The sequence below is a fragment of the Furipterus horrens genome, unplaced genomic scaffold (genome assembly GCF_987537825.1).
Source record: "Furipterus horrens unplaced genomic scaffold, mFurHor1.1.pri manual_scaffold_2, whole genome shotgun sequence".
Taxonomy (NCBI): domain Eukaryota; kingdom Metazoa; phylum Chordata; class Mammalia; order Chiroptera; family Furipteridae; genus Furipterus; species Furipterus horrens.
Window position 1 is genome coordinate 643,889 of NW_028327172.1, and position 20,181 is coordinate 664,069.

Here is a 20,181-nt window from a genome sequence, read left to right on the forward strand (position 1 = left end):
CTGGGAACATGCAGGGCAGCCCGGCCATGCGGGCCGAGTGACCGCAGTTCAGGGTCCCAGCTCCGTCCCCAGCCCAGTCCCCTGCTCAGTCCCCAGCTCAGTTCGGCCTCCAAGACCCTCCCTGAGAAGGACGTTCAGACAGGGCCCTGGGGTGTGGGTGCACCCTGAACCAGGACACTGGCGTTCCCAGCGGCCTCTTGTCTGTGAAGTCAGTGCCCAGATAAAACCAGACCCCAAACAGCGGCACCCGGCCAGGCCGCAGGCGCCTCCGAGCCTTTGGGCCGCGCGGTGGAAGGTGGGCCGTGCGCCCCTTGTGAACAGACTTGGCCCCTGGGGAAGGCGCAGTGCCTCCAGGGCCGGGCGCGAGGCTGCGGCGGGCGCACGGTCCTCGGCTGCCGGTGCCAGTGTCCGGGTGGGGCCGGGCCCCTCCTGCCTCCCACCGCCCGGGCGCAGACCCTGACCGCAAGGCTCAGCCGGCTCTGAGACGGGACCAGCTCGCCTCTGCCGCCTGTGCCGGCCATGTGCACTGCGTGCGTCGGAGCTGCCGCCGGGGGTGGGGCGCCCTCCGACTCTGGGGTCACAGGAGGAAGCCCACGCACCCACAAGCGTGGTCCGTGGCCTCCCGCCTAGAAGCCATCTTTTCTAAAATTAGGCTTGGGCCTCAGGTGGGAACAGGTGGCTACTCCCAGGCATTCCAGGGTGGGTCAGCAACAGAAATGTCACTATGTGCCAGGCAGGATGGCTCCGCTGGGTCCCCGCGTCTTGGTGGCTTACAACGGCAAAGGCTTCTGTCTCACTCACGCTGTGTGCTCATTACCGCCTGGCAGTCCTCTCGCTCCAGGCTGCGGCGGGGAGCACCTGCCGCCGCAAAGATCACCACCTGTCCCTGCCCTGAGTCTGCGCCCTCAGAGCCAACGGTTGTCACCTGGCTCTGGGGCCGGTTGCAATGCTGCGGGGCACCAGCAGGGGGAGTGCGCGGGAAGGCGCAGGGTGAGGAGGACCCCAGAACCTCGGACCCCCGCGGGGGAGCGTGGCCTGGCGCAGACGGAACAGCCCCCCAGGCCAGGACAGTGGCTGCGACGCCCGGGGGAGGGGACCGGCAGGGAGCGCCGCTGCGGCTGCTTCTCTCTGTGGACGCATTGAAGCTGGGTCTCCGCCTCAAAGCCCAAGGGAAAGTGAGGTGCTAGATGCGAAAAGCAAACCTTGTAACGTTCGGGGGAAAGTAAAGGCACAATAACCGTGGCCTCGGGGTCGGGGAGGACGTCTTCCCCATGTCGCTAAATACAGCCACGGCGAAAGCCCAGGCGGATCCCTCTGACTGATGACACCTGAAAAAAATGTAAAAAAGACTCGCAACAAAGTAGCGATACAGGTCAGCCAAGAGGGCAGTTTCCAGGCATGTGGCTGAGCAGGATCGGAGTCCAGAGACCTCAGCGTCCCGCACCAGCGCGGCCTCAGGGCGGGCCAGGGCCTGGGCAGGCAGGTCGCTGAGCTGGCTGGCCCTGAACCCTCCCCTCCCCCACGCTCCGGGCAAGGTGCAGACTGCCACAGGGGTGGGTGCTCATCCAAGGTGCCTGGGGACCTTGCAAGAAGAGATGGAGACACACACACACACACAAGGGGACCATGTGGGGACTCAGGGAGAGGGCGGCTGTCTGCACGCCCAGGAGCGAGGCCTCCGGAGGAGCCGGCCCTGGGACTCCCGGGTCTCAGCCTCCAGCCTCCAGGACGGGACAGGGAGCGTCTGTGGTTTTTGCCACCCAGTTTAGGATGATACCCACAAGTGACAGAGGTTGAGGGGGACGACCATCACCCTGGGGGCCCGTGGGGGATGCTGGCCCAGGGTGAGGGGTGGGGCCTGGGGACAAGGCAGGGGCTGCCCCCCGCAGCACCCACTCGCTTCCCGTGCTCTGCTTTCCCATTCTCCCAGCTTGGGAAGCCCACTGCCCTCGGAACCCAAACTGCCTGCCTCACATGGTCTCCCGGTTGCCACGCGGCCAAGTGGCCAAGAGAAACGGCTGTGGGCCCTCTCCGCCGGGCCACCCTCCCCGCTCTATCAGGGACCGTTGGGCCATTTTTCATGCCAATCTCCTGGCCTGACAGCAGGCTTGTGTAACCAGGCCCCAGAGCGATTGCAGGGCAGTGCTGGCCGGCAAGCAGGGCCCCTCCCGGTGGCCCGGGGCCACCACCATGCTCTTATCTTGGGCTGTTCGTTACGGGGCCGTCCCGAGAGCCAGGAAAGGGCGCTAACTGCCGGTCAGCGTGTCCAGGGTCAGCGAGCGGTCCGGCCGTCCTCCTGTTTTCTGCACAGGTTGGGGGGCACAAATGGGTTTGGCAGCAGGTCTTCAGGGAACCCCATGTTCCTCTGTGACCCCCGAGTTCCGGCTAGACGCCTCCCTGGGGAAGTCTGGGTGTGGCCCTTCCTGCAGCCCGGGCCCCGGTGCCTGTCCCCTGCACTGCCCACGCTGCCCCACTGTGGTCTGCAGAGCCACCCACCTTCGGGGTCTGGACCCACGCTGGGAACGTGCAGGGCAGCCCGGCCATGCGGGCCGAGTGTCCGCAGCTCAGGGTCCCAGCTCCGTCCCCAGCCCAGTCCCCTGCTCAGTCCCCAGCTCAGTTCGGCCTCCAAGACCCTCTCCATGAAGGACATCCAGACAGGGCCCTGGGGTGCGGGTGCACCCTGAACCAGGACGCCGGCGTTCCCAGCGGCCTCTTGTCTGTGAAGTCAGTGCCCAGATAAAACCAGACCCCAAACAGCGGCACCCGGCCAGGCCGCAGGCGCCTCCGAGCCTTTGGGAGATGGGCCTCACTCCAGGCCGTGGAAGTTGCCCTCCTGTCCCCACTCCCACTGGTGGAGCACTGGCACGGCTTATTGATAAGCAGGCTAAGCCTCGCCGGCAGAGTGAGGGTGCCCATCCCACCACCCGGCCAGCTGCGGGTGGGGTGGGGGCTGCCGTCCCTTCCATCGTGTCCCCCAAGGTGGCCTCCTGGGGAGCCTGTCGGGAGCCTGCTGATGCACGAGGGCCACAGTTGGGGCTGGCAGTGGTGGGCGGGGCCCTGAGGGCAGTTGAGTGCAGCCACATGGGCGATGTGCCCCGAGCGGACGCCCTGCCCACCGGGCTCTCCCGCCTACCCCAGGTCCGTGAGTCTGGGCGCCTAACTCCAGGTGCCCGTGTGCCTGCCTCATTCACGTGGCCTGAACTTTTTAGGTCAATGGCGAACTTCCCTGGGTGCTGTGCACCCTTCCTGCCAGAGGTTGGTAGCCTCTCGGGACCTGTTTCTGGCACCAGAGGCCTCTCTGAATGTGTCATCATCACGGGCTCCCGGCAAGCCCTCTGTGTCCTCAACGGCTGGAGGACGGGCTTTTGTCTTCATGTCTGAGTGACAGTTTGCCTGGGTGTAAGATAAAATTCCAGGTCTTTCTTCCAGCACTTGGGGGTCCTGTGAATAGTGGGTGGAGAAGCCTGAGGTTGTCCCCATGTTTCCCTGGGACTCAGGTGCCCCCCCGCCCCCCACATAATTGTGGCGTAACTGCCTTTGGCCACAGAGTGTCCACACAGGTGCACGCCAGGTAGACACCCGGGTCAGGACCCAGTGTGCCCCCTGCACCAGACGGTTCCTTCTGGACCTGTCCCCACGGGTTCCTTTCCCTGTTAGGTTCATGTCAGCAGAGCCATGAGTGGAGCCCTCTGTCTGAGGGGTGTGTTGTGAGCCTCAGAAATCCACCTGTTTGTCATGGAGCAGAGAGCACCGGGTCCTTGACCACGATGGTTTGCTCGGCCTACTATCACGGAGGATCTGGTGCCTCCCAGTGTGTCCCCTGCTTTCCCGTGTCGGAGTCCAGATCCCAGTACCTCAGAAGGTGGCCATATGTGCAGCCAGGGTATTCACAGAGGCGGCCAAGTTAGAACGAGGCTCTTGGGTGGGCCCAGGTCCCACGTGACAGGTAGGTTTGGGGACAGACAGACACCCAGAGGGCGGCATGTGGAGGTGACGCCTCCTGGGGCTGAGGAAGCCCACAGATCCTCAGCAGACTGAGGGCTCCCTGGCGGCCTCAGAAGGACCCGGCCTCCTGACACCCGGACTGTGGACTTTGTCCTCCAGAACTGGGGGACACGGAACTTCCATTAAGTACCCCCGGTCACGGCACTTTGTGACAGCCGTCCAAGGCCACCAGTGTGCCAGCTCCCGGACATCGTAAATAGACTTGCCATGAGCATCCACGCACCTGCGCTCGGTGGCGTGAGCGTCGTTTCTCTTGGGTGAGAGGCAGGCGTGCAATCGCTGGCCCCACCGGGCACACAGCTCTCCGCGGTGCCCGTGGCTGCCAGCCCGCCCAGGAGCCCCCCACCCGCTCTGCTGGGGGCACCGCCTGCCCCGTGGGCCGGCTGCTCTGGCCGGAGCGCTCACAGAACTCCCCGAGTCCCCTCCTTCTGAGGCCTTTGTCTGTTACTTTGGGGAAACTGTCTCCATTGTCGTTTTAATAGTTTTCCTCTCCGTTGAAAGTTTTAGAAAATTTTAAATTACAGAAAAAAACCCCACCTAACATAAATTCTCCACTGTAGCCATTTTAGGGGCACAGCTCAATGGCATCAGGCACGTTCCCACTGCTGTGTGACCGTCACCTCCGTCATCTCCAGAAAGTCCCGTCTTTCCCAAATGACACTCTGTCCCCAGGAAACACTCACACACCCGCCCCCCGGGCCCCAGGCTCCAGCACCTGCTCTCTGTCCCTGACTCTGACCCCCGGGACCCCTTGTGGGTGGAGTCACAGGCGTGTCCTTGCGTGTCTGGCCACTCACTCAGCACCGTGTCCTCCTTTTTAAGGCCGAGTGACATTCTGCCATGCGGGTGGACCACGTTCCGTGTGCCTGTTTTTCTGTCAGTGACAGACACGGGGCGCCTCCGCCCCTGCCTGCTGGGGACGCCCCCACGGCTCCTGTGGAGGAAGGAGCGGGGGGCCCAGGCCCTCAGGCCCCCCTTGGCCAGTGCCCTCCTGGTCAGACCCTCCCCTGAGCCGCAGCGGAAGGGGCCTCCAGGTGTGACCCTCCAGCCCAGTCACGCATGTGTGTCTGCACCCTGATGCCAACCTCTTACCACTGACCTCTGATCTCCAGTTCGAGCCTAATGTGGGTGGAGACCAGAGAGGCTGCAAGGCCCTCCTCCTGCCTCTGTCTTCTGTGTCCTGTGACTGTCCCCCTGCCCAGCGGCAGCCACGGCCCTCACCCTCTGACCCCCCACCCTGAGAGTCAGCCTCAGGTCTCTCAGCAGCCCCGTCTCTCTGCCTCTGTCTGTGTGTCTCTGTGTGTCTGTGTGTCTCTGTGTGTCTGTCTCTCTGTTTCTGTCTCCCTGTCTCTCTGTGTCTGTCTCTCTGTCTCTCCTCCCTCCCCCGGCTGTTAACCAGCAACTGCGTCATTAGATAGGGCATAATTAAAACCCTATAAATCTCAGAACTAACAGGGGCCTGCCCTGTGTGCAAACAAGCATCTGTGTGGCCTCCACCCACTGGGGAATTCGGGGACCAGGCTGTGGGGCTGCGAGAGGGGACGGTCCTCCAGCGTGCTCCCAGGCCACACCAGCACCTCCTCCCTCAGGGTCCCTTCGAAGAGGAAGGGGACAGAGGTCAGCTTGGCTGGGTCTGAGGCCACCCCCTGGGCCAGGGACCCTGCAGCCTTGCCCAGGCCCGCCCACATGGTGACTCACAGGAGGACCACAGGGCTGTGGAAGGGGACAGGCCTCGGGGTCTTGGGGATCCCACAGGGAAGCCAGTCTCGGGAGTTGCTTGGGTTCCCTGCCGAGGGCAGAATGCTCAGGGATAGAGTCTGGGGTCCCCTCCTGGATTCTGAATCTTTCTGAGCAACCCTGCAGCTCCGCTCCTCCCCAGGGTGGGGCGGGGGTGCAGCGCCTGCTGGGGACACCGGCGGTCACTTTAGCTGGGTCCTTGCGTGGCAGCCTCAGGGGTCACAGAAGACAGACGAGGGGGTCCGGCCCACGGAATCACCGTCCACGGCGTTAACGCTGATACCTGAGTCCGTGCTGGGGCTAGGAGCCAGGGTCTCCGCGGGCAGAGGGGACAGCCGTTGGGGGCTTGATGAGCCTTCCGCATCCGTGTCTTGAGCTTCCGGTGTTCTGGTCACTGAGCCGCCATGCCCACTGGGTGGGCCTCCCATTGACATGGCCATCCGTCCATCACATGACCCTGCTCTGCCCTTGCACAGTTGGGCAGGAATTGGAAACTGTGTGCCCTCCCTAGCTGGTGACGGGAGCCCCATTCTGGGGTGCCTTGGCCCCCTGGCTGGCCAGGAAGGGCTGGGTTATGGGGGTCAGCCCCTCCACACTGCCCCACGTGGCTGCAGGGTGGGGAGGGGTGCAGACAGGGGGCCACGCCTTCCAGAGGTCCTCCCTGTGTCAGCCAGCCTGGCTGGCTCAGGACTGCTGGGACCCCCACCCAAGACCTCCGTGGGTTCCCACAGCACAACCCCGGGTTCTAGGCTGAGCTGGGGCTCCGCGCAGAGTGGCCACGCACACCAAGCTTTCCCCTCGCCGCCCACATGGCCACCAGGCCCCTGCCTCCCGGTCTCACCAACGCGCGCCCTGTCCTTGGGGACGATAGACGTGGCCTGGTCACAGGGGACCCAGCAGAGGCGGCCTGAGGCCTGCAGGGTGGCCGATGTTGCCCTCTTGCCTCACGGGCGAGTTCTGCTTTGAGCACCGGAGAGAGAGGAGGCCAGGCCGGGGCCACCCCGCAGGCCCCCACTCCCGTCGGGCTGGCCCCGGGGTCCTGTTCTCTGCCGGTGTGGTCCCCACCTGCTGGTCACTCTCTTACACGCCCGAGCACCTTCCTCTCAAACGCGTCCGTGGGGCGTCAGGGAAGGTGTCACATGGGATGTCCCCATGGGACAGCCGGCTGGGCACCGGGTCCCAGGGCCTTCAGAAGCGGTGGGACTCAGGATGGCTTCAGGGCGGCCACAGCCCCAGCCCGCAGGGAACCGTCGCTGTGCCCTTCTGTGCCTTGGCCAGCATTGCTCACTGGTGGGGCCCAGAGGTGGCCTTAAAATATGATGAACGCACTGCCTGGGGCCACCCAGCACCCAGAGGTGGTGTCCGAGCAGCACCCCGCTGTCCTGGGGGCCTGGCCACCGCTCGGAACTGGACGCTGAGGCCTGAGGGGCCTGGATTACCGGGAGGGGCCAGAGGGTCTTCCTGAGGAGGTGTCTGGTGACCCCTGACCTGGCTGGGACCCCCAGCCCCTGGGGGCGGGGGCACGAGCACGTGGCCTGGGGCTGGGTCGTGGTTCTGAGTCACACTCCCTCGTCACCCAAAGCCTGACCTCTCTCCAGGTCATGCTCCCATGGTTAAGAGCACGGATACTCCGGGCCTTTGTTTTCCCAGGGAGGAGGGTCGGGAGAGGACACCTTCCTTTTCTGTGGGTAGAAGGGACTTTGCCGCCCCAGGCCTCATGGCCCGTGACTCAGGCTCCCGGGGGAGCCCAGAACCTCCCGGGTTAGCCTGGGGGGAAGGCACACGACCTTTGTCACCTGTAGGCATGTTCTCAAATTCCATGCAGGGGAAACAGCACCTGCGTATCTACCCCCACATCAGAGGCTTGGGGGCCTCCCCGTGCCTGTCCTCCATCAAGTGCGCTTGCCAGCCCGCGGCTGGCAGCCTGGCACAGCTGTCTCCTCTCCTCTCTCTGAATCTGACCCTCCAGGGACCTCCTGAGTGGGAGGGACCACTCAGGACCTGTCTCTCTGTGACCGTCTCATTTCCCTCCGCACCACGTCCCCGAGGCCGTCCCGTGGCCGGTGGCAGCCCGCCCTCCATGTTGAGGCTGGGGGGCATTTCACTGCGTGGACAGACCGAGTTGTGTTGACCCGTTTGTCTGCTGATGGACACCTGGGCTGCTGCACCCCTTGGCTGCTGGAGCCTGGGTGTGTGAAGGGCTGCCAAGGCTGGGTCGGGCCTCGGGGCCGGCGGCCCGGGTGGCACCCACCGTGCCCGTCACACAGGCCTGCCCGCAGCCACGCTGTCAGCGCCCTCTGTCCACGCACGGGGGCTGGTGTGCGCTGCTGTCCAACCTGCGCTGTCCGCGGCCCGGTCCCATGCCCTCCCCTGCAGCCCAGCTCCCCCGGCCGGCAGGCAAGGGGCTCATTGCTCTCCCACGGGTCCCGGAACTCACACCAGCTGGTGCCTAGCCCCACACCTGCCCCCACGCTCCCAAATATGGGGCTGGGGACCAAGGACCGGAGTCACTCAGCTCCTGCTGGAGCTGCCCGATTGGGAGAGACGGAGCGGTTGCGAGCCTGGAGTGCGTGGATGTTGTTCGGCTGTCCCGCAGGGGCATTAGGGCTTCCAGAACCTTCCCTCCTACAGACGGGCTCTCCCCTGGACGGGGCAGAGCTTGCCCACTACCATGGACAGAGGCCACTTCTTGCCCAGCTGTCCTGCAGGTGGGCATGGCCACCCTTCGACCCCTGCAGGTGTGGAGAGGAGGGGGGAGGCCCCCACCCCTCCTCTATCTGCGCGGCAGGGGCTCCCCTCGGGCGTGGCCTGGCTGCCCTGGAGAAAGCAGATTAGCGCTGTGTGCCCTCCAGCGTGAAATCGGCTTTATCGAGGACAGGATGTTGTCCCAGGCGGGGCAGGCGTTCCCGGGCCACAAAGGGCCTCACAGCCAGTTCCCACCCAAGGCCCTGGCGGGGGTTGGGAAGGCTGGGCCAGGGTTCCTCGCTGGCCTGCAGGTCATGGGCGGGGGGAGGAGGACAGTGTTTCTGCTGTTGGGGACCATGGAGAAGGGTGACGGGGCCAGGGCTGGGGGTGGGGAACTGGGGTGGGGACGGAGGCAGTGAGAGCTGGGAGCAGCGGGAGCTTGGGGGCTGGGGCCAAGTGGGTCTCTGCCCAGGTGTCCTTCCACCCGCCCCCAGGGCCCAGAGCCTCCCCGCTCCCAGTCTCCACCCCAGGACAGCCTGACCACCCCGGCTCAGCCCCAGCCGGTGCCCCTTCCGCGGAGCCCTGTTTGCCCCCCACGGGCAGGGGAGCCCCCTCCGCTTGAGGCTGTGTCCACAGGTGGGGCAATGAGCTCCTGAGGCCCAGCTCCCGGGGGGCCCTCAGCCGAGCCCCAAACTGCCTGCTGTGCGTTTGCGCCCAGGGGCGCTGGGCCTGGGGCCCCGAGGCCGGTGCAGGGCCAGGCAGAGCCGCTGGGAGAGGAAAGCAAACACCTCTTTGTCTTCAGCCTTGGCGTCTGCTGGGGGGCACATGGGACAAAATGCGGGTGGGCTGAGCCGCCTGCAGTCTAGACAACCACACCTGCAGGCGGGGTACCTGGACCGGGGTACACAGGCTGTCAGGGCTGCGCCCCATGTCCCTGGGCCCCCAGGAGCCTGCTAAGGGGCCAGAGGAGGGACAGCTGAGGCCACAGTCCTGGCCCGGGACGGGGGTCGTCCTTCAGTGAGACTCCAAAGCCTCGGCCTGAGCGGGGCCAAGTTCCCTCAGAGACCTCCTTTCTCCTTCACTGACCCTCCTCCAGGAAGCCAGCTGGGGCTGACCTCTCCCCGAGGGCCCTGGGGGACCCACTCTGGCACACCTACCTTCAGTTACAGCCCTGTGGTGGCCTGTCCCCCGACTAGCCTCTGAGAACCTCCAGTGGGAACCGGGTTGCTGTCTGGCTGCCGTCCTCCAGCCTCCTGGCCCGGGGTGGCCTGGCGTCCAACCCATGAAATTCAGACGTTCTGGGCCTGCAGGGACCCCCGTGCGCCTCTCCTCGCCGCCTGTCATTCATTTCCCGTCTGCGTCCCAGCCCACCCAGCAGCTTGTCGCCAGCCCCCATCCTCTCCACACGCTCCACACCCTCCACGCTTTCCATGCCCAGGTGTGCCCACACCTGATGGGAATGCTCAGTGGCGTTGAGTACCGGGCACACCTGTGCTGTGTACCGGGTGCACCTGCACTGCATTCTGGGTGCACCTGCACGGAGCATCCTGGCTACACATCTTCGGAACTGAGAGACCCAGATAACAAGGCCTAAAACTGGGTCAAGTTGACCCACCGATAATTTAACTACCTGCCAGGGAGATGACAGAATCTAAGTCTTTGCTGTGTATCATGTATCATGTATGGTAAGTCAGTGACCACATGACCGGCAATCAAGAGGACGAACAGTCAACAGACCTGCCCCACGGACCATGCATGTAGGAGTTAGTACATAAACGGTGCGAAGGAGTCATGAAAAACATGTTAAATAACTCACAGCGGGAATGGATGTCACGGAAAAGCAGTGGGGAAACCCTAGGAAGCTGTGGGAAGTCTGAAAAGAGGTGAACAGAAAACTTGAACAAAACAACGTCTGAAATAGAGCGGCCGTGGCCAGAGAGCCGGGTGCCGCGCGGGAGGGTCACTGAGCTCGAAGACAGGCCCATACGAATGATGTTCGCCCAGACCGATGAGAAATAGTTGTTTCCAAAAGCTTCAGTGACCTGTGAGACAGTATCAAATGCCAAGTGTCTGAGGAGAAGAACAGAGGGGGTAGAGAAAATATTTGAAGAAAAAAAAGGGCCACCATTTTCAAATTTGACTAAAAACATCAACTCTTTTTTTAAAAGTATATTTTATTGGTTATGCTGTTACAGCTGTCCCAATTTTATCCCCTTTGCTCCCCTCCACCCAGTACCCCTCTTCCCTCCAGCAATCCCACCCCCCTTAGTTCATGTCCATGGGTCGTGCATATAAGTTCTTTGGCTTCACCCTTTCCTATGTTATTCTTAACTTCCCCCTGTCTGTTTTGTACCAACCGATCATGCTTCTTAGTCCCTGAGCCATTTCCCCATTTCTCCCCCTTCCCCTCCCAGCTGATAACCCTCCAAATGATCCCCATACCTATGATTCTGTTCCTGTTCTGGTTTGTTTTGTTGGATTTTGTTTTTATTTTTTAGATTCAGTTGTTGACAGTTGTGAGTTTGTTGTCATTTGAATGTTCATAATTTTGATCTTTTTCTTAAGTAAGTCCCTTTGACATCTCATATAATAACAACTTGGTGATGATGAGTTCCTTTAGCTTCACCTTGTCTGGGAAGCACTTCATCTGCCCTTCCGTTCTAACTGATAGCTTTGCTGGATAGAGTAATTCTGGTTGTAGGTCCTTGCCTTTCATCACCTTGAATATTGCCTGCCAGTCCCTTCCTGCCTGCAAAGTGTCCTCTGAGAAATCAGCTGACAGTCTTATAGATACCCTTTTGTAGGTACCTCTCTGCTTTTCTCTTGCTGCTTTTAAGATTCACTCTTTATCTTTCACCTTTGGCATTTTAATGATGATGTGTCTTGGTGTGGTCCTCTTTGGGTCTAGCTTGTTTGGGACTCTCTGTGCTTCCTGAACTTGTATGTCTATTTCCTTCTCCAAATTTGAGAAGTTTTCCTTCATTATTTTCTCACATAAGTTTTCAATTTCTTGCTCTTCCTCTTCTCCTTCTGGCATGCCTATGATTTGGATGTTGGCACATTTAAAGTTGTCCCAGAGGTTCCTAAGCCTTTCCTCATTTTTTTCAATTCTTGTTTTTCTCATTCTGTACTGGGTGACTGCTTTTTTCTTCCTTATGTTCCAAATCATTGATTCAAACCCCAGTTTCCTTCCCTTCACCATTGGTTTTGTGTGGATTTTTCTTTGTTTCACTTAGCATAGCCTTCACTTCTTCCCGTATGCGTCTGTCATACTTAAGCATGTCTGTCAAGCCTGTGAGCATCTTTATCACCAGTGTCTTGAACTCTGCACCTGTTAGGTTGCTTGTCTCCTCGTCTGTTAGGTTGGCTATCTCCTCGTCACTTAGTTCTCCCACTGGAATCTTGATCCGTTCCCCATTTTGGGCCATACTTCTCTGTCTCCTCATCCTGACAGGCTCCTGTGTTTGTTTGCCTCTGTGTCTTAGGCAGAGCTGTCTCACCTGTTACTTTATAAGGGGTGGAGCCTTAGGGGTTTGTCAGTACAGGCAATCTGTTTCACCTCGTTGTGGCGCTGTGTGTGTGGGAGAGGTCTGAGAGGAAACAATGCCACCCGCTCAGCATTCACCCCTTATACAGGCACCTCTCCCACTTCCATATAGGACTGGCACCTCTCTAGCTGTTGTCCTGGCTGTCATTCCCAGAGCGGGTGGGTCTGCGGATGTTCTAGGGCCGTGGGGGCCCTTTAAACAAGCAAACTCTGCAGAGACCGGCAGTTTCTTCCTCTGCCCCAACCCCCACCAGTCTGCACAGTCAGAAGCAATGAGGCTTGATTTTCCCTGGAGCTGGGACCGGGAGCTGTGCTATCTGATCTCGTGCTGGGAATGTTCCTCAGGTGTCCCTCTGACCTTTTAAAATGTGTGGCTGTGTTTTCCGCTGGCCTGCCGCTGCCGCTGCTGCCACCACCACACCGCGTCCTCTCCGCCCTGGCTCCGCCCCTCCTACCCGTCTGGATGAATATTTATTTCTTCTCTATATCTTTGTTTGTTGGACTTCCATGCAGCTCGATTTTCTGGAACTTCTAGTTGTCTCTAGTTCTGAGGTAGTTGTGTTCCTTCTTAGTTGTGGAGGGAGATGCAGCATGTCTGTCTAGGTCTCCATCTTGGCCGGAAGTCAAAACATCAACTCTTAATTCCCAGAAACAAAGTTCAAGCAGAATAAATACAAGGAAACTTATACCTATACACAAACTCAAACTGCTAAAGACAACACTATAGCCCTAGGCATGATGGTTGGAGCACTGTCCCAGTACTCCAAGGTTGTGGGTTCGATACCTGGCCAGGGCACATACAAGAGTCAACTAACAAATGCTTAAATGAGTGGGACAGCAACCATGGCTGGTGTGCTCCGTGGACTGAGTGCTGGCCTATGAACCTAGAGGTCGCCGGTTTGATTCCCAATCAGGGCACAGGCCTGGGTTACGGGCCAGGTCCCCAGTCTCTCTCCCTTTCCCTCTCTCTGAAAGTAAATAAACAAAATTTTTAAGAAAATAAGTGGGGCAGCAAAGATCTCTGTCTCTCTCTCTCTTTCCCTCTCAAAATCAATCAATAAAAAGAATAAAAAGGAAGTATAAAAGAAAATCTTGGAGGCAGTCAGGGAAAAACATGTTATCTACACAAAGGAAACAGATAATAGACTGGCAGATAGAACTGCAATTATATAAAATTGTATTAAATGTAAGTGGACTACACACTCTAATTAAGGACAGAGGTGTTCAGATTGGACCCAAAAAGAGAACAATGGGATTCTCTGCTGCTCACGGGAGACACACTGTGAGCATGAAGTGACCTGAAGGGTCAGAGTGGAAGGTAGGAAATGCGTGGGGCGGGGGGGGGGCAGCGTCACTGCGCCGCTGGAGCAGGTGTCCCAGTGTCAGACGAAGCAGACTTCAGGACGAGAAGGGTCACCCGAGATCAGAAGGGACATTGTATCACAAGGAGGTGCCAGTTCATGAAGGAAGCTGAATAATGTTGAACATACATGCACCCGATAAGAAAGCATCAAAATACACAAGGCGAAAACCGACAAGACTTAAGAGAGAACCGAGGCACGGTTTGGAGGTTTTTAACATGTTTTCCCCTCGGTGACCCATAAAGCAAACGGCCGACGTCCTGGAAGGCTGCCTGGGCGCCGAGGGGACAGGGCCGGGCCGGACAGCGCCGCCTCCTCGGACCCGAGGCCCTCAGAGCAGGCGCTCTCGCTAAAGCAGACGCGAACTAGGAACCAGGGCCAGCGGGGGCCGTCCAGCCCGACGACGGACAGGAGACGGACTGAGAAGAGTGAGCGGCCTTAGCGACCTGCGGGGTGGCTGGAGAGCGCAGCGCGCACGCCCCGGAGACCCGGGAAAGCAGGGGAGAGGGCGGCGGTGCCCTGAGGAATAATCTCCACCGCGTCCCAAGAGACTCCGCTGAACCCCAACAGGGCAGACCCACAGAAAACCCCCCGGGGCACATCGGAGTCCAACCCTGAGCACTCAAGAGAGACACCACGTGGCCCCACTTGTACGTGGGACGTAATGAACAAAATAACCTGACGAACAAAATAGAAGCAGAGTCACGGACACATGACAGACCGACGGCTGTCAGAGGGGAGGGAGGCGGGGGGACGGGAGGAAGGAGGGGGAAAGACCGGCGAGAGGACAAACGCGTGTGACCCGTGGACACGCACAGCAGGGTGCTGACGGACGGGGCTGCTGGGTGAGGTGAGCGAAGGGGACACATAGGGACGTCTGTCATAATGTCAACAAGAGAAATACAGTTAAAGAAACCAACGTGGACGCAGCAAGAGAGAAACGCGTCGCCTCTGCGGACGAGCAGGCTGACGACAGCAGGTTCCTCATGGGGACCACACGTGCCCGGCGCCGGTGTCCTGCGGGGCTGCAGAGGACGGGCGCGGGGGGAGGCGCCGGGCACCGAAGGCGCGCCCTGAGAGCCACGGGGAAAACGTATAGACCCACACTCACGGTTGCACCTGTGGCCCCGGCACCCCGCTCTCCGCAGCGACAAGAAATCGCCACGGACGTGGGAGAACCTGGTACGTCAGCAGAATGTGACCGATGTGCACAGGACGTGCCGCCCGGGACGGGCCGAAGCGGGCCGGAGCCTGGCCTCGCAGCGCAGTTATGCAGACCTGACGTAACTGAGACCGGGAAGTCTGTTCTCTGCCCACCAGGGAACCGGGTGGGAAACCAGTAACAGGAAGTGAACCAAGAATCCTCAGACCCTGAGAAACATTTCTGACCCTGACCCGACCCGCCAGCGGCAGGGCTGCGGGACGTGGCCCAGGAGAGGGGCCCAGCCCAGGGGCTGAGCGGGGAGGACCATAAATCAGACTGGTGGCCAGTGGTCTGGGAAGGGACTGAGGTCGGACGCAAAGGGACCAGAGGGTCTAAGTGGCCCATGTCTGTGCGTGTGATCCCCGGCGCCGGCTGTGCTCTTGGCCACGGGGACAGTGCTGCCGGCCTGGCTGGGGCCCCTGCGTCGGGGCCGCCTCCTCCTCCAGCCCAGCGCTCAGAGGGGCTGTCTGGCCTCAGGAGCGGGCCTGGACATGCCAGGGGCCTCTCTGCCCGCAGGATACCCTGAGAGCTCCCCATTCAGCTTCCCGGCTGGAGACCCCGAGTCTATCTCGTGAGGGTGTCAGGGGCCCCTCTGCACACCCCGCTGTATGAGAACGGGAGGGACAGCTTTTCAGCCAAAGAGCTGCCATGGACTTGGGGACCACATCAGGGACCACGGTGCAGGGACCACGGGCCAGGAGCACACGCTGCAGGGACACGGAGTCCTTGTCTGGAGAGCATTTCCCTCCCAGGGTCCCTGCCCAGCTTCCTGGGCTTCTGGGGGGACCCAGCATTGTCCTTGCCCCGCTCTGGGTCAGCATGTTGTGGCCTTGGTCCTACGGATGCTCCCAGGCCCCCTGAGCAGCCGGGGGGGCTGAGGCCACCCCAAGAGGACTGGGGAGCAGGGATCCAGAGCCGGACGCACGAGTGCCTGGGGCCGTTCACCTGCACCTTCCTCTGAGGTCCCAGGCGTAAGAGTGAGCTCATCACCCCCGTGTTTGCCAAGTGGGAGCGCGGACGGGGCGGTGCCGGCACTCTGGGCCTCTAGCCCCCAGCGTGGGCCCCGGGCGCAGGGGCTCTCTGAGCGGGGCCGCGCCCGGCCCGGGAAGGCCCCGCGGCGCCGTGACTCAGGTCCACGCTGAGCTGCGACTCCTGTGAACATCCTTGCAGATGTGGTCGGTTTATTTGTGCTTTGGCTAAACCAGGAACTTGGACGGAAGAGGCCCTGGGCTGGGCCGTGGGAGGGACGCGGACGGGGGCTCAGGAGAGGGCAGAGAGCCGCCTCCTCCGGCCGCCAGGACGGCGCCCCATCATTTGTGGCTGCTTTCCCTAGTTGGGGGCAAAAAGTTTTGCTTTAATTTTTTTTCCAATGAAAAGCAATTGTGGTAAAATGCAAGCAATAAAATTTCCCATTTTGACCATTTTAGGGGCGCAGCTCCGTGGCATGAAAACACATCCGCAGTGCTGTACAGCCATCCCCACCGTCACCTCCAGAACTTTCCGTCTCCCAACGACGCTCTCCCCGTTGGACACTCACGCCCGCCCCTCCCCTAGCCCCGGGCTCCACCACCTCCTCTCTGTCTCTCTGGCTCTGAGCCTCCAGGAGCCCCGGGGGCGGACCACACGGGGTCTGTCCCTCTCTGTGTGGCTCATCCACTCAGCACCTTGTCCTCAAGGCCCCTCCGCGCTGGAGCAGACGTCAGAACGTCCTTCCCCCTTAAGGCGGAGGAACAGTCTGCTGAGTGGGGGACCGCGTTCCGTGTGTCTGTGGACACGCAGCTGCTCCCACGTCTTGCCCCCTGTGGACCTGCTGCCGGGACGTGGGTGCGAATGGGCGTCCTCAGACCCTGGCTTCCGGGTCTTCTGGGGACGTGCCCAGGGTCAGTGCTTCAGCGTCCACAGCACGAGTCTGTGCTGAGGAAGATTTGTTTCCCACGAGCCGATAAATTGGACAGGGGACAGACAGTGCCGCCGCCTGCCAGGCCCGTGTGCCCTGGGGACCCCTGCAGGACAGGAGGGGTGCTTAGACAGGGAGCCCCCCTCTGCTGAGGCTGACTGGGGGGCGGCGGGCACCTGGCGGGCCCCCAGGCAGATGGGACAAGGACGGCGGTGCTCGGGGACAGGGACGGGGCATTCTGCATGGCATGAGAGCCGCTCCCTGACCCCTCAGTGCCCTGCCGGTGGGGGAGGCGCGAGGGACACACGTGTTCAGTTTGCGGGAACGAGCCCACAGACAGTGCCCCCATCACAGAGCGTGGAGTCATGGGGTCAGCGCTGAGAGCACACTGCCGCAGCCTGGGAGGGGACCTAGGGCTGTGAAGAGCCCCCCACTCCAAAGCCAATGGCAGATTAGGAGCCCCTGTTGGAGGGGCTGTGGCCCCCCCAGGGGCCTGGCAGGTGGGGGTAACACTGGTGAAGTGATGGGGGTAGGGGTCAGGGGCCTTTGTGTTTCCTGGGTGGGGGCGTGCGAGGGGGAAGGGAGAAGGAGGGAGTGATGGGAGGGGCTCTGGGAGCCCAGGGAGGGGAGGGGACCGCCAGCCCAGCGCGGCCCTCCCAGGCCCTCCCCGGGGAGGCCAGCCGAGCCCCTGTGGCCCCAGGGGCCGGAGCCGTGGGGGCAGAACCGTGGGTCTGGGCCAGGGCCTGGCCACCAAGCCGCCCCGGGGAGACCTTCTGTTTGCCCAGTGACTCAGGCGAACACACGCACGCAGGTGCCGATCAGCGCGCCCCACCACGAAACCAAACTGACCTCCGCCCCCTTTCTCCACGGCTCGGAGACGCGGGCTGGAGCGGACCCCACCCGCGGGCTCCCCGACGGCTCTCCCTCGGCCCCAGGGCGCAGCAGAAGGGACCTAGGTGCCTCCTCCCCGGGGCAAGCCCCCGGCTCAGGGAGAGCGGCAGCCCCCGCAGGCCTGAGGGCTGGGTCCCCCCGGGCCGTGAGCCCATTCCCCCGCACACGGGAGACGCGGGACCCCTCCCCAAGCCGCCAGGTCACAGCGGCTGCACGCAGGGAGGCCGGCTGCGGCTCCCACGCATCGCGCGCACGAGGCTTTTCTGAGGCCTGGGCGCTGAGGCCCCTGGAGGAGCGGCCGCACCCCCTGCAGGGCCCCTGTCCTTGTTCGGATCCGGATCTGGGCTGGCGGGAGCCTCTCCTCACACAGGCTGGCGCTGGTCCAATCACCCACACACACAGGGCTACCTGGTGCCACCGCCCATCCCAAATCACAGCGCCCGAGTGAGTCAGCGATAGTGTGACAGCAGGAGTGACACCCTGGGATGCAGCCAAGGCCGCCGCCCTGTTCCCACATCCCTCTGTGGCCTCCCGTCTCCGTGGCAACGCCTGGGAGATCCTGGAGGGCAGGACCCCAGCCCTTCTCTCTCCCTGAACCCCGAGCTTGTCAGATCAGAGTGGGGGACTGGTGGCCCCGGGGACCGCAGGGAACAAAAGCCTTCTTGGCCAGGGCATGCCCACGGGGGCTCCCTGCACACGGCCCCCTGCTGTGAGGCCCCTGCCTGTGCGACCCCCCTTCCAGATGAGGAAACTGAGGCTCGGAGAGGTGGCGTCTTGTCCCTGCCTCGCTCTCTCTCCCGTGTCACCCTCCCCTGAGTGTGAAGCCCCCCGCCCTGTGAGGTGAGGGCAGGGTCACCACAAGGCCGCTTCAAGGGACCCCTGCCCCCCCGCTACAGCCCCCACTGGGCTCAGGAGGCCACGAGGAAGGACCCTGATGTTCGAGGCCGGTCCCTGGCCCCACACCTGCACTGAGTCCGGACGCCTGTCCATGGGCCCCCCGAGAGCTGGGAACCCTCAGGTGTGAGCAGGCGCCGGGCCCGGGCCTCCCGAGGGACGCAGTCTGGGCTGGATTTTCAGGGTGAGGGCGGTGGCCTGGTGGCCTGTGTCAGGTGGTCCCAGTGGGGCCCTGGGAGCACGCCCCGCGCAGCCAGGCCAGCTCAGACGCCGGCATGGGCTGTCACAGCCGCCCTGGGGCACAGCGGGGCCGGGGCAGCGTCCTGTGAGCGAGCCGTGGCCGGATGGGCCGGGACGCCCGCTGCCCGGGGCCCAGCTCAGCCGTGGGCACGCAGGGTGCGACCCCTCTGGGGGCCAGGTGGGGACTCAGATGGGTCAGGGTTGTGGCATGGACACGGTGCTGGGAGCGTGGACACTGGCTGACCTGTCACATCCCCGCTTTTCTGGGATGCGAGGGGGACAGGCCTGTGTCACCCCACTCCCCGCGGCCTGCATCCTGGTCCCACCTGCAGGCCCTTGAGCCTCCCCCCAGGCCCTGGTTCCCAGCGTCTCTGGGTCTAAGGACCAGCTGAACCTGGTCACCCTGCCAGCCCCTGGGGACGCGCCTCTGCCCTGCTCAGCACCAGGTGACCTGGTGTCCAGCTCTGAGGCCGGGCAGACTCCCGGCTCACTCCCCCAACCTGGTGTGCCCTCCTCCTGCACAGTCACTCACTCGTTCACTCACTCGTTCACTCACTCACTCACTCACTCGTTCACTCACTCACTCATTCACTCACTCACTCACTCACTCGCTCACTCACTCACTCACTCATTCACTTACTCACTCACTCACTCACTCGCTCGCTCACTCACTCATTCACTCACTCACTCACTCACTCGCTCGCTCACTCACTCACTCGTTCACTCACTCACTCATTCACTCACTCACTCGCTCACTCACTCACTCACTCGTTCACTCACTCACTCATTCACTCACTCACTCAATCACTCGCTCACTCACTCGTTCACTCACTCACTCGTTCACTCACTCAGTCACTCATTCACTCGCTCACTCACTCACTCGCTCACTCGCTCACTCACTCGTTCACTCACTCACTCATTCACTCACTCACTCGTTCACTCACTCACTCACTCGTTCACTCACTCACTCAATCACTCGCTCACTCAATCACTCGCTCACTCACTCGTTCACTCGCTCACTCATTCACTCGCTCACTCACTCGCTCATTCACTTGCTCACTCTCACTCGCTCACTCACTCACTCGTTCACTCATTCACTCGCTCACTCGCTCACTCAGTCACTCACTCGTTCACTCGTTCATTCACTCACTCGCTCACTCATTCAGTCACTCACTCATTCACTCGCTCATTCACTCACTCACTCGCTCATTCACTCGCTCGTTCACTCATTCATTCACTCACTCACTCGCTCATTCACTCACTCACTCACTCACTCGCTCGCTCACTCGCTCACTCACTCATTCACTCACTCACTCACTCACTCACTCATTCACTCACTCACTCATTTATTCATTCAGTCAGTCACTCCCACGACATGTGAGCAGTTCTCTCTCCCAGGTACCGTGAGCAAATCAGGGCTTGGGGAGGGGATGGCTCTGACCCAGGGAACCTTGGGACAGGCCCTTAGAGAGCAGGAAGCAGAGTCCCAGAACAGCTTTAAGGCCCCTGGGACCCCAGACCCCACTCCCTTACCTGCCTCCCCTCCCCAGGGGGCACCTCTTGGTCAGGCCCACCTGTGGGCAGTAGAGCAGCCCTACTTGCCATGCTGTGTGGCTACCCGGGAGGGAGATCCTGGGCCTAGTCTCATGTGGGCCCCCCGGCAGGGTCTGGTGCTCACACAAAGGGTTTGGGGCCGGGTCGCACAGGACATGGTGCCTTC